The following is a 15,081-nucleotide window of genomic DNA, read 5'->3' on the forward strand; positions in this document are numbered from 1 at the left end:
TTATAGGAATTAAACTATGCAGCAGTAAAAAGCTTGGCCAAATCCACCACAGCAATTGAAAATACACAGGTCCATTAAATAGGATAATACTCCTGTTGTTACATCCAATTTATTACAAGATTCTCTAGTATTGCATGAATCTATCTTCTGAGCCTCAGTTACATAGAACAATTGAGCAATTTATTGAAGGACATTTATCAAAATAAGAAAGGGGAAAATAAAACAGAAAGTAATTTACTTAATACAGTGGATTTTGGCTAATTGGTACACAAAAGGACCGGTACATTTTGGCCCAATTAGCCAAAGTTTCAAGGAAATAGTGGAAAGGTGCTAAAAAGACAAACTACCATTTAACTACAGTACCTATAAAAAGCATTCACCCGCACCCCTCCCCACCCCCAGAAGTTGTCATGTTTTATTGTTTTACCTCATTGAAGCACAGTGGATTTATTTTGGCTTCCTTTGACATTGATCAACCGAAAACGACTCTTAGTTAAACTGAGATGTTTTTGGAGACCTGTGTGCAGTCAAGGTGTTTCAATCGATTGTAGTAAAAATACACCTGTATCTGGAAGGTCCAACTGCTGGTGAGTTAGTAGCCTGGCAAAAACTACGCCATTAAGACAAAAGAACACTCCAAGCAACTCTGCAAAAAGGTTATTGAAAAGCATAAGTCAGGAGATGGACACAAGAACATTTCTAAGTCACTGATTAGCTCTTGGAGTACAGTTAAGTCGATCATCAAGAAATGGAAAGAATATGACACAGCTCTAAGTTTGCCTAGAGCAGGCTGTCCTCAAAAACTTAGTGACCATGCAAGAAGGAGACTAGAGAGGGAAGCCACCGAGAAACCTATGACAACTCTGGAGGAGTTACAAGCTTCAGTGGCCGAGATGGGAGAAACTGTACATACAACACTGTTGCCCAGGTGCTTCACCAGTCACAGCTTTATGGGAGAGTGGCAAAGAGAAAGCCACTGTTGAAAAAAAACTTACATGAAATCTTGGCTAGAGTTTACCAGAAGGCATGTGGGAGACTCTGAAGTCAGCTGTAAAAAGGCTTTATGGTCTGTTAAAAACAAAATTGAGGTTTTTGGCTATCAAACTAAATGTTATGTTTGGCGTAAGCCACACACCGCACATCATCAAAAACACACCATCCCTACCATGAAGCATGGTGGTGGCTGCATCATGCTTTGGGGATGTTTCACTGCAACAGGCCCTGGAAGGTTTGTGAAAATAGAAAGTAAAATGAACGCCGTAAAATCCAGGGAAGTCCTGGAGGAAAAACTGTAGTCTACAAGAGAGCTGCAACTTGGGAGAAGACTTTTTTTGCAAGGCAAGGACCCCAAGCATAAAGCCAAAGCTACACAGGAGTGGCTTAAGAACAACAAAGTTAATATTCTGGAGTGGCCAAGTCTGAGTCCAGATCTCAATCCAATTGAGAATTTGTGACTGGACTTGAAAGGGGTTTTTCACTCATGATCCCCATGCAATCTGACAGAGATTGAGAAAAATTGCAAAGTCCACATGTGCAAAGCTGATAGGTACCTTGTGGTTGTAATTGCTGCCAAAGCTGCATCAACTAAATACTGACTTGAAGGAGTAAATTCTTATGCAATCAATTATTTTGTGTTTTATATTTGTAATTCATTTAGATCACTTTGTAGAGATCTGTTTCACTTTGACATGAAAGAGCCTTTTTCTGTTGATCAGTGTCAAAAAAGCCTAAATAAATCCACTGTGATTCAATGTTGTAAAACAATCAACATGAAAACTTCTGGGGGGGGGGGGAATACTTTTTATAGTATCAATTATGATACTATCAATTTATGTATCTTACTGATATGCAGAACAAATTAGAACATTACTAATATCTCTACAGTTCTATAAAACTGCATATTAGTTCCTAATAGTTACTGATGGAGAAATTCATCTACTATGTTATCATTGACTGTAAATGAACAATATCAGTGCAGTCACCTAGTGCAGATAATGGGCTGCCTTCAAACAATGCTTAAGATGACTGCATCCTCCAAATCTTCATTTTCATTATGCCATTCAAGATGATTGCTGATACCTTCAAATTCTTCATAATTCTTAACTTGGTGAAGTAGTGATATCATTTCATTTTCAATCCTGGCCTTTTCTGGTATCTCCAATTCTGAATGCTTGAAATTGCAGTGAGCAAAACAACTCCAAACTGTTTTATTGCTTGTCTCTCACTAACTATCAGTGACTAAAGCATTTTGAAGAGAAATACTTGCGACTGATGCTACGTCAAAACTGATTGCTTTAGGCACTGAGTAGAATCCAATGGCCACGCAACTGCATGCGACTAATGCTAGTTAGAAACTGTTTGACAATAGTCTCCTTCTCCAATTCAGAGGCATAGTCCCCAAATTAAGAAAGGGAATCTATGCTATTTAATCAATTCAGCTTTTGTTCTTTAGGAGCTGTGCTAAATAAATGGCTGCCCCTACTAACCGAAGGTCTAATTAACTGGAAACCACTGTACTTAAAAGTAGTAGATACAGCCCAGTCCATCACACAAAAAGCCTTTGCCCACCATCAAGCACATCTACAGGGAGTGTTGCTGCAAGAAAGCAACATCCATCTTCAAGGATACCAGCATCCAAGCCATGCTCTACTCTTGCTGCTGTCATCAGAAAGGATGTACAGGAGTCTCAGGTCCCACACCACCAGGTTCAGAAAAGGCTAAAATGCCTCAAGCATCAGATTCTTGAACCAGAAGGAATAACTTCATTCAATTTTACTTACCCCAACACTGAGCTGATTCCAACCTATGGACTTACTTTCAAGGACTCTACAGCTCATGTTCTGGATATTTATTGTTTATTTATTAGTAATATTTTTTTCTCTTATTGCATTTGCAGCTTGTTGTCCTTCATACATTGGTTGTTTGTCTTTGTTGTGTTCAGTATTTCATTGACTCCGTTGTGTTTATTTATATATACTGTGAATGCCTGCAAGAAAATGTATCTCAATGTATGATGACACAAATGTACTTTGATAACAAATTTATTTGTACTGAAGTTTACAATATTCACTTATTATGCAGGTCATCTCCAAGCAAGGATTTCTAGAATTAGTTGGCAGCTGTACCTGAAAAAAGTCAAGTGCTCAGTTTCAATAAAACATAGTATAATACATGGCATGGTAACAATACATAATTTAGATTCTAAATCATTGTATCTTATGTACCTTGAATTTTATGTTTGCCTATTAATTCATGTAATTTTATTTTCAGACTAGTTTGCCAAATACTGCAATGGGCTTACATTTAAATATGCCTCAACTTTTGAAACATTCACATTATTAAATATTTTATTAAATATCTTAATATATAATCTTAGAGAGAAAAATACACTAATTTAGAACAGATTAAACATGAGATAACTCGACTGCAAAATTTACTTCCATGTGTGTATTTGTTGTGTATACTGGTTCCAATCTGATGCATCAAAAGGCACATTTGTGGTGCATACCTCACTGGACTCACATTAGCGAGGGTGTTAAGGCATGTATGCCTAACACAGAAACCAAATACTCCACATTGATTTGGTACCGCGGCTGTATTTTGGCATTTAGCATTTCAGCTAAAACCATAGTTTAACTTTGCACAACTGAATATGTAATGCAACTTGAGGGACTGCTCACCAGTTCAATTTTTACAGATTATTAAGTGCCTGCTGGTTAACTTTTAACAGATTTCCATTGATCCTTGCTATGACCGTACAACTGTTTTGTGTTTTCTAGAGGGAGTTCCGTGCGAGGCGGTGAAGAATGCTGTTCTGACTTCAAAGCTTTTATACAAACCAGATGAATCTGGACTTGCTTGCAGTAGTAATCCCTTATGAGCAGTGAACCGGGAGGGTAAGCAGACATCCAATTTAGGACAAATTTCAAAGACAGAGCAGAAGACTTCTCAGCAGGGGCTTTATTTATTCAAGGTGTTCCGACACCAGTTCTATCTGAACCTCAGTGAAAAGATATTGCTTGAGTAAGACACCATCACTAAAAGTGTTACTGCCAATATACCTTGCATCTCATATCAAGGTGATAATGATATTGCCAGTAGCTGCTAACGTGCCTGTGACCATGAACTTTTCAAGATTGGGTCCTTTGATACTGGAGTTGGAGACAATTCCTGCAACTTACTGTATGCCTTCCAATGTTTTGGAAGACAGGTAAACGGCATTCTCTATTCGGGGACTGGGCTTCATTTTCTCCTGTCGGAAAGCAGCAGATGGAGCTACCACATGATTTTGTGAGGACTGGTCCAGGTGCTAATTAGTGTGTTCATATCACTGGCAGGCACAGCATGCCAACTCCTGAGAAGCACCACAAATCTAAACAGATTCCAATCCCCTCATGTCCATCTGGCGGATGACTGTGCACGTGATGCATCATGTACATCGTGGCAGTGCAAAGGGGCTTAGGATTCCCTAAAGGTTAACTTGAAAGTTGAGTCAGTCGTAAAAATGCAAAATTAGAATTTACTTCCAGAGGACTAGAATGTAAAAGTATGGATATAATGCTGTTTTGGGACCCACATCTAAGAAGGGAAGTGCTGGCATTGGTGAGGGATCAGAGGTGATTTTACACAAATGATCCTGCAAATGAAAGGGTTCATGTGTGAGGAGCATTTAATGGCTCCAGGCCTGCACTCACTAGAGTTTAGAACAAAAACACATCATTGAAACATAACAAATATAAAAATGCCCAGGTAGAGTGTATGTATAGAGGATGTTTCTAATAACGACAGGGTCTAGGACCAGAGGGCACAACTGCAGAATACAAGGGCACCCTTTAGAACAGAGGTGAGAAAGAATTCCTTTAGCCAGAGGGTGGTGAATCTGTGGAATCCATTGACACAGATGGCTGTGGATGCCAGGTCATTGGGTATGTTTAAAGCTGAGGCTGATGAGTTCTTAATTAGTAGGGATGTCAAAGGCCATGGGAAAACAGCAGGAAAATGGGGTTGAGAGAGATGATAAATCAAATGGCAGACTAGACTCAAAGGCCCAAATAGTCTAATTCTGCTTCTATGTCTTACAGTTTTATGTCATGATGTCTTGGTTCTGCAGTACATACACTACTTCAGGGACCCCAACAAACTGACAGCTATCTATTGAGCAACAAAGACATTCATTGATAGCACATCCTAGGACTTTGACGCACAATCCATTTGAGTGGCATTACACCATTAAAAGCCACCTTGACACATAAAATTTTGTAAAGTGTACTGCTGGTATGCTGAAGCAATACCTTCTCTGCTTCAACTAATTTGGAAGAGCTAGTTGACTTGCAATTGATCAAAACTAAATCCAGGCTTAATTAAACGCTTCCTTGACAACAGAGATTATAATGCTCCTCTAGGTTGTTTTCCAACTGAGGCAAGTCCTATTACACACTTACTCCCTATAATTTGCTCTCCAATCAGCTAAGGCTATGACCATGACCTCCCAATCTCTCGATTTTCCCAGGCCTCAGCTTCTTGACTCCTTGTTCTCTCCATCTCCAACATTACCTACTATCACATTTTAAATGCCTTGATCCTGCTTCAGCCCCTTTGTTACTTCCAGACCTTGCTACTTCATGTTTTCTTGCCTGATCTCCCTTCTTGCAGCTTTCCTGGACCAGAGCTTTTCATGACCCATACCAGTGATTTAGCTGAGAGGATAAAATTTCATCTTTCTAGGTTTGCTAATTATATAAAATTAGGTGGGTTGCAAGAATGGAGAAAGATATAAAGAGGCTTCAGAGTGATGCTGACAGCTGGATGAATGTGTGAGAACAGCATGGGGGGAATGTAATGTGGAAAACTTGAGGGCATCTACTTTGGTACACAGAGAAAATTTTAATATTTGTGAAATAGTAAGTGACCAAGGAGTGTTGATGCTCAAAGGGATCTTGGAGCGTTTATATAAAAGTCACTGAAGGTTAACATACCACTAAGGTTCACTTGTATGTTGCCAGGGATGGCTGGCTTGGCACTTAAGAGATTGAGTAGACTAGGCTTGCATTTTCTAGAGATTAGAAGAATGAGATGTGATCTCATTAAACCTCCCAAAATTCCCAAAGGGCTCAACAGGCTAGATGCAAGGAGAGCATTGGAGGTGAGTGTTTCACCTGAATGAGCTGACTGAGGAGTCTAGGGCAGTGGACATAGTTTGAGACTAAAGGAAAGACCATTTAGGACTTTGATGAGAAGAATTTACTTTGCTCAGAAGTTGATGAACCTTTGAACTTCTCTACTAGGTGCAACTATGGAAACTTCAGTCAGATGTTAATAGATTCCTAGGCAAGCAATTTATGAAAATTGGGGTTGGGGGAAATTGTTGAAGAGAAGAGCTGGGGTACAATATCAGCCATGATTTTGATGATGATGGAGCAGGTTTACTTAGGATCTTGTCAACTTTCTTGTCAGAACCTCTTTTTTCCTTTCACTCTTTGCTTGCAAACTACATCAGTTCCCTACCTGGTAACATTCAAATATAAAATCTACAGTCACACTTTCATATTACTGCTAAACCTCCCCCTTTCCCTTCTTCAGCTCTAAAAACCTCCAAGAATGGCAATCCTCCAATCCCAACATCTAATGCACATCTAGCTTTCTTTAATCCACTGTTGATGGTCTAACTTCATTAATAAACTCCTAAGCTCTAGAATTAACTGGCAAACCTCCCCAGTTCTCTACTAACCTCTCCAATACTTTAAAAAGCCCTCAAGCCAACTAGACTTCTTTGGTGTCAAAATTTTATTCTATCACTTTCCAAAACTGATGAAGAATATACTGGAATATAAGCAGTAAAATAAAGTACAAAGTAAGAGCTCACTATACATTAACTGGGCATTCAGCAGATAAATGCAAAATGCTGCTCTAAGTCTACAGACCTGCACTGATCAGAGATTGTTTAAAGGACTCACTAACGAATCTTGCTGAGACGAGCCTCAAAATAAAACATGAATTTGTATCGGAAACTGGGCATAATATCAAAGAACAAACATCTTTGTTGGGACTGCACAGTGATACAGCTAGTAGAGCTGGAGTTCATTGCTCTGGTGATCCAAGTTCAATGCTGACCTTAAGAACTTTTCATGTAGAGTTTGTGAATTCAATGTAACTGCAGGGACTTGTAAGACAGTAAGACATAGGAACAGAATTAGGTCATTTGGTTTATCGAGTCTGCTCCATCATTCGATCATGGCTGATTTATTATCCCTCTCAACTCCATTCTCCTGCCTTATCCCCAAACAGCTTTACTAATCAATAGCTTACTAATCAAGAAGCTATCAACCACACCTTTCAATATTCCCAACTACTTGGCCTCCACAACTGTCTGTGGCAATAAATTCAACAGATCCACCATCTGCTGGCTAAAGAAAAACAACTTCCTCATCTCTGTTCTAAAGGGACATCCTTTTATTCTGAAGCTGTGCTCTCTGGTCCAAGACACCCCCACTATTGAGAACATCCTCTCAACATCCATGCAATCTAGTTGTTCCCCACACCCTGGTGCTCTGGCTTCCTCTCATATCCCAAAAATGTGTGGGTTGATTGTTCAGCTGGCTATTGAAAATTGCCTCTAATGCATGAAAGGTTCTAAGAGGTGTTGATGGGAATATGGGCAAAGTAAAATGGGATTAGTGTAGGGTGAGCGTGCGTGGGTGCTTGATTGGTGCTGTGGACTTGCTGAGCTGAAAGGGCTATTTCCCCACTGTATGACTACATTCATACAACAGCCTTGCAAACGGTAATATCATTACGTGCTTCAGAAAGGCACAGGCTTACACTATGTGTTAAAACAATGGTGGGCCTAACAGCATGTTATGCTGTTATGGAAATTTAAAAACTAAATGTGGAAATATGAAAGCTACCATCCAACTACCCTGCTCCTTTACTGCTTCCATTCTAGCAGTATATTGCTGGTAGACTGCCATTAAATAACATGGAAACGTGAAGTGCCAGTTAGCCCTGGTACTCTCAAGGGTTCTGAATTTTTAAATGGTTTATTATTGTATTACCTATTCTCCTTTCTTTTTCCCATTACAACACTGGCAGCAATGAAGGTCCTCCATCTCTGACAGCATTCATGGCTTCTTACATTGTGTCCGTAGCTTTCTCTCGGTTGACTGTCAATTATGCAAGATCTGGGTGGAGACTCAGGAATACCATTGCACCCAGATGTAGAAGAGTTCTCCATTGCTGTTTCTGTAACAATTTTGTTTGACCAGTCAAGAGTCGTTAGCCCAGAGCTGAACCCCCAAACCTGGAGGATTGGATTAGTCTGGTCTCTACCCTTTGACTTGTTTGGCATGGGTGACCCTATCAAGAGCCAAAACATAAAGCCCTGACTCCAGCCAACATAGTTTTCCGGGCCATTAAAGCATGCAAGCCTCCAAACCACAACAAGGTTGTGATCCTCTTGGAGGAATGTATTATTTACTGTACTGGAAATTTCATTTTCATTTCTGGACATTCATGTGCTTCGATTTAAAACAATGTTAGGAGTTTTTAATGCTGCCTGCTGGTTTAAATAATTCCAGTGCTTTCTGTTTTTATTTCAGCACTCACAAGTAAGTAATAAGTAATAAGTCCCAGCTGATTAAAGTTTGCATAATTGTGCTTCGCAAGCTAAAAAAAAAATACTGGCAGTCCTAGGTAACAAACGAGTTCCATTTTTGCAATCATTATAAGTAGATTTTTCCAAAAGAATGAAAATACACAAAAGTTAATCAATATGATAATCTTGCCTCCAGAATATTGTAATGAAAAGCATCAAAACCACATAAAAGACTGATAAGAATGAACAATTATTAAAAGTGGAAAGAGGAAACTAGTTCTTCTATTTGTAAGAACAAACATATGTACAGTGCCAGACTTCCGAATTTAATAATATTATGGGAGCTCGTTCAAATGTAGGGGTATCTATAAGTCAGGCTTTCATCACCCGGGAATGGCCTGTAATGTGATTTCTGCATTCATTGTGATTTTCTTTTTTATTTGAACATTGGTTGTTTGTCAGTCCTTATGCATAGTTTTTCATAAGTTCTACTACTGAATTTTTTTTGTAAGTGCCTGTAAGAAAATGAATTTCGATGTAGCACATGGTAACATGTACATACTTTGATAATACATTTGCTTTGAGCTCATTTTGGAAGTACTTTGTACAGGAACACAGAATTTAGCTGGTTCTGCTACAGAGGAAAGAAATCCATGTTGAGGGTGTGGTAACACTGTGCAAAAGGAAAGTCAGTTTTCTGTACCAAAGGTTACTGTAACATAATAGTATAAAAATGCAGGATAAGGGTTGATGGTTCAGAAACTCCCGAATACAGTAGTTGCTTTTGATAAAAACAGAACTAAAAATAATTCCTTTGGCCAAACTCTTTCTTCCCCTTCAAGCCCTGAGGTCACATGTAGAGTTGAACAGCATGGGCAAAATATCAAAGTAAACTAGCACCATTTACAACTGCAAACAATGGACCCAGTTTGTGAGAGTGCAGGGTAGCTGCTACAGAACGTTCAGTGATCCCCCTCCCCCAAACACCTTGAGCATACAAATTCTGCTTTGTGCTCTTTTTTTTATTCTCTTTGTTTTAGTACTGATGCTTGGGAATGGAAGCATTCATTGTTAAAATCCAGACTCCCAGATTATCTGTACCTTAGATGGACACAGAATAAATCTCACTCTGCCTTTTATCACCCCTGCCCCACATGTTTTCTTTTTCCTTTTCCAACACAGCCATATTAGATCTGTTTGTCTGGCTCCTTTAACAGTTAGGTCAGCATTACACCACACACAACTGGCTTGCATATAAACATGAAAAAGGATCGAAATCCAACTGTCATCAACCATAGGGACATGCTCTGGCTCCGCAAAAGAGCAAGAAGTCCCATCTGTTGCATTAACACCTGCAGCTAACAGGCAGCTCCAATCTGCCTCGATGTCTCCTAAGCAGCAAAATTTCACTACAGGTTTGATGTGCTGGAATGGCAAATATGCCGGTCTTTGCAACATCAACAGCTTCCATTTACCTGCTACCTTAAATGTTATAAAACAACCCAAGGCACTTCACAAGAACAAGGTCAAAGAAAATTTTACACTAGGCTATATTAGGAGTTATCAGGACCAATCAATAAAAAGTTACTGAGACTGATTTGGAGAATTATCTTAAAAGGGAAGATAAAAGAAATATATTCCAGGCAGCTGAGGCACAAGAGACTTCACGGTTAATTATGTATTTTCACATGATCATTTTCTCAGTATCTTCTTTATTAACTCTCCAGTATCCTGAAAAATAGTTTGACATTGTCACCTACCATCTTGAAATGAAACTTATTTTCAAACAAAATACCTGCTTTGAAACTTTCTATACTACACTGTTGTAAGGCACAATGCAATCCCAGCAGGTATGACACCATTAAAGCAAGAATTGTTACAAAGGCATGCATGTTACATTCACTACTGTAGGGAATTCAGAAGAAAAATCTTTAGCCAACAAGTGGTGAGACTGCATTTCTTGATAATGCAGGGAGTGATTGAAGCTAATTATAGGGAAGTGCTGGAAGTAAGTATGCTCCACAAATATCAGTGCTAAGATCTCTGCTGTTTTTGATATACAATGCCTATAGAAAGTATTCACCCTCTTAGAAGTTTTCATGTTTTTATTGTTTTACAGTATTGGATCACAGTGAATTTAATTTGGCTTTTTTGACACTGATCGACAGAAACATACTCTTTTGTGTCAAAGTCAAAACAGATCTCTACAAAGTGATCAAAATTAATTACAAGCATAAAACACAAAATAATTAATTGCATAATTTCTTACCCCCTTCAAGTCAGTATTTAGTAGATGCACCCTTGACAGCAATTACAGCCCTGAGTCTGTGTGGATAGGTCTTTATCAGCTTTGCACATCTGAACACTGCAATTTTCCCCATTCTTCTTTATAAAACTGCTCAAGCTCTGTCAGATTGCATGGGGATCATGAGTGAACAACCCTTTTCAACTCCAGCCACAAATTCTCAATTGGATTGAGGTCTGGATTCTGACTTGGCCATTCCAGGACATAAACTTTGTTGTTTTTAAACCATTCCTGTGTAGCTTTGGCTTTATGCTTGGGGTCATTGTCTTGCTGGAAAACAAATCTTCTCTCAAGATGCAATTCTCTTGCAGACTGCATCCAGTTTTCCTCCAGGATTTCCTTGGATTTTGCTACATTCATTTTACCCTCAATCTTCACAAGCTTTCCAGGGCCTGCTGCAGTGAAGCATCCCCAATGAATGATGCAGCCACCACAGTGCTTCATGGTAGGGATGGCGTGTTTTTTGATGATGTGCAGTGCTTTGCTTACGCCAAATATAGCATTAATTCTGATGGCCAAAAATCTCAATTTTGGTTTCATCAGACCATAGAACCTTCTTCTAGCTGATTTGAGTCTCTAACATGGCTTCTGGGAAACTCTAGCCAAGATTTCATGAGTTTTTTTTCCAACAGTGGCTTTCTATTTGCCACTCTCTCATAAAGCTGCGACTGGTGAAGCACCTAGAGCACAACTGTTGTATGCACAGTCTCTATCTCAGCTTCTGAAGTCTGTATCTCCTGCAGTGGTGTCATAGATCTCTTGGTGGCCTCCCTCAGTATTCCCCTTCTTGCAGGATCACTCAGTTTTTGAGGACAGCCTGCTCTAGGCAGATTTACAGCTGTGCCATAATTCTTACTACTTTCTGATAATTGACTTAATAGTACTCCAAGGGATATTCAGTGACTTGGAAATTTTCTTGTATCCAGCCCTGACTTGTGCTTTTCAAAGACCTTTTGTGGAGTTGCTTGGAGTGTTCTTTTGTCTTCAATGTATTATTAATATATTTAATATTATTAATATAATATTAATGGTAAGACTCTTGACACAGTGTGGAGGATCTGAGAGATTTTGGGGTCCGCGTCCAAAGGACAATCAAAGCTGCTGCACAGGTTGTCAGTGCTGTTAAGAAGAACCGTGGGATTGAGTTCAGGAGCTATGAGGTAATGTTACAGCTATACGAGACTTTAGTCAGTCCCCGTTGGAGTACTGTGCTCAGTTTTGGTCATCTCACCACAGGAAGGATGTGGACACCATAGAAAGGGTGCAAAGGAGATTTACAAGGATGTTGCGTGAATTGGAGGGTGTACCTTATGAGAACTGGTTGAGTGAACTTGGCTTTTTCTCCTTGGAGCGACAGAGGATGAGAGGTGACCTGATAGAGGTGTATAAGATGATGAGGTACATCGATCGTGTAGATACCTAGAGGGTTTTTCCCAGGGCTGAAATGGCTAACACGAAGGGTCATAGTTTTAAGGTGCTTGGGAAAAGGTACTGAGGGGATGTCAGGGGTAAGTTTTTCACACCGAGGGTGGTGCATTCATGGAATGCACTGACGGTGGTGGTGGTGGTGGAGGCAGGTACAATAGGGTCTTTTAAGAGCCTCTTAGACAGGTACGTGGAGCTTAGAAAAATAGAGGCCAATGCACTAGGGAAATTCTAGGCAGTTTCTAGGCACACCATTGTGGGCCGAAGAATCTGTAATGTGCTGTAAATTTCTGTGTTTTTTTGTGTAGATTTTGCCAGGATACTGACTCACCAGTAGTTGGACCTTTCAGTTACAGGTGTATTTTTACTACAATCAAATGAAACACCTTGACTGCACACGGTTATCTCGTTTAACTAATTTTGTAACTTCTAAAACCAATTAGCTGCACCAGTGATAATTTGGTGTGTCATATTAAAGGGTCTGAATACTTATGCAATCAATTAATTTGTGTTTTATATTTGTAATAAATTTAGATCATTCTGTATAGATCTGTTTTCACTTTGACAGGAAAAAGTCTTTTTCTGTTGATCAGTGACAAAAAAGCCAAATTAAATCTATTGTTGTAAAACAATAAAACATGAAAACTTCCAAGTGGACGGGTGAATACTTTTTAATAGGCATCGTATGCAAAATAATGAACAAAAATATAAACAGGTTGCTTAGCAAGTTGTCAGACAACACAAAACTTGATGGGGGCTGCAGACAGTAAGGGCTGCCAAAGGAAATGGCAGGATGTGCCGTGGTTTTTCGTGCCTCACAAATGACTAGGAGACACAGAAGATTCTTCAAGAAGGGTTAAACTTTAATTTGCAAATCAAAGCTGAGACAGTCATTGAGCTAGTCGCTGATTGCCCACCGATCTCTGGACACAGCATTTTTTATAGTATTTGTCCAGTTGTATTAGCATATGTAATCGATCTATAGTTGCATATTACACGTACTACACGTACATCATGTCCCTATTGTTCCTATCAATTAGTTTAATCATGTTCTAATCTACATCTCTTAGCTACCTCTCATTAACATAGCATTGTCTTCTACATTTTTAAGACTTCAGTCTCCTACCAAATTGGGTACATGCATAGCAAATAATAAACTCAGAACTGAGCAATGTTCTAATCCACATTTCTTTAGCTACCTCTCATTAACACACCATTGTCTTCTACATTCCTAAGATTTCATTCTACTAAATTGAGTACATGCACAGCAAACTGACTAGTTACACAGCAAATGATACAAGTTTTATACTCCATAATATTTTTATACTCCAATAGATGTAGTTGAGATACAGATATGATGGGAAAATTGCAGATAGACTTTAACTTGGACAAATATGAGATGTTGAATTTTAAGAGATCAAATGTAACATTCAAGATAGTCTATTGTCATTCTTCAGCACGTAAGCGTAAAGGAGAACAAAATATCAAAATAAGGGGAGAGGATACAGTTAATGGCAGGACCTGTAACAGTACTGATGTACAGTAAGTCCTTACCTTCCTGAAAATGGTACTGCTGGTAAATGGAGTGGGAATTTTGGCATTCATAACCAGGGGCATAGAGTATAAGAGTTAAGAAGGCATGCTGCAGTTGTACAAAGCTTTGATCAGGCCACACATGAAGTATCGCGCACAGTTCCGGTCACCCTATTACAGGAAGGATGTGAAGGCTCTCGAAAGAGTACAGAAGAGGTTTACTCGGATGCTGGACAGATTAGCTATAAGGAGAAGTTGAATGAACTTGGATTGCTTTGGAAGCTGGGGAGGACCTGTTGGAAGTTAATAAAATTAAGAGAGGCATAAATAGGGTAGACAGCCAGGATCTTCTTCTTTGGGTAGAAATGTCAATTACTCAAAGGCATAGTTTCAAGGTGAGAAGGGGAAAAGTTAATAGGCACATGCAGGCAAGTGCCAAGTGCTTGGAACACACTATCAGGGGTGATAATGGAAGCAGATGGCGTTCAAGAGGCTTTTAGATAGGCACATGAATATGCAGAGAATGGAAGAAAATGGATCATGTGCAGGCAGAAAGGATCAGTTTAATTTGGCACCATGCCCAACACAGACAAGATGGGCTAAAGGACCAGTTCCTATGTTCTATGTGTTAATAGATACATTTAAGAAAGGCTAAAAATATAGGAGTAGACTAACTGGCCTTTTAGGCCTATTTCACAGCATGAGACATACCCAAAAATGATGAGGCCTTCAGTGTGGTGAAGCTAAACACAGGACCAAACACTAACTGAACAGCAAAGACGCCACGCAATATGAAAAGTTAAACAATCTGACAACCAATCAGACTGAAGAACTGCAATCTTATCACATCTAATTGCAAAAGGTGATGGACAATTAAATAGTGAATAGGAAAACATCACCTTCCTTAACAACAGCAGGATCCTATATGCAACTGCTTACGATAAGGCTGAAACATTCACAACCAGTCAATCTTGTCTTGAAATCCCCACAATCACAGAAACCAGTCATCAACCAACTCAATTTTTTTTTGCAAGATACTACCAAACAGCAGAGGGCACAGGATTCAGCTAAGGCTATTGGATCAGAAAACACCTAAGCGTTGTACTGAATTCCAGTACTCCAGAACTAGATGCTTTTTCTAGCCAAGCTGCTAACATCTACCTGACGATGTAGAAAATTGCCCAGGTATGCAGGAAAAATCCAGACCAACCTGGTGAAAGCCCTGTTG

The 15,081-nt window shown here is 39.3% G+C and overlaps 1 protein-coding gene across 6 annotated transcripts in view; it reads right to left on the bottom strand.

The window, feature by feature from the left end:
* acads (acyl-CoA dehydrogenase short chain) overlaps positions 1–15,081 on the bottom strand; it is a 141,684-nt gene that overhangs the window by 51,546 nt on the left and 75,057 nt on the right. The window lies entirely within an intron of this gene.

This window comes from Hypanus sabinus, chromosome 13 (genome assembly GCF_030144855.1).
Source record: "Hypanus sabinus isolate sHypSab1 chromosome 13, sHypSab1.hap1, whole genome shotgun sequence".
NCBI classification, from domain to species: Eukaryota; Metazoa; Chordata; class Chondrichthyes; order Myliobatiformes; family Dasyatidae; genus Hypanus; species Hypanus sabinus.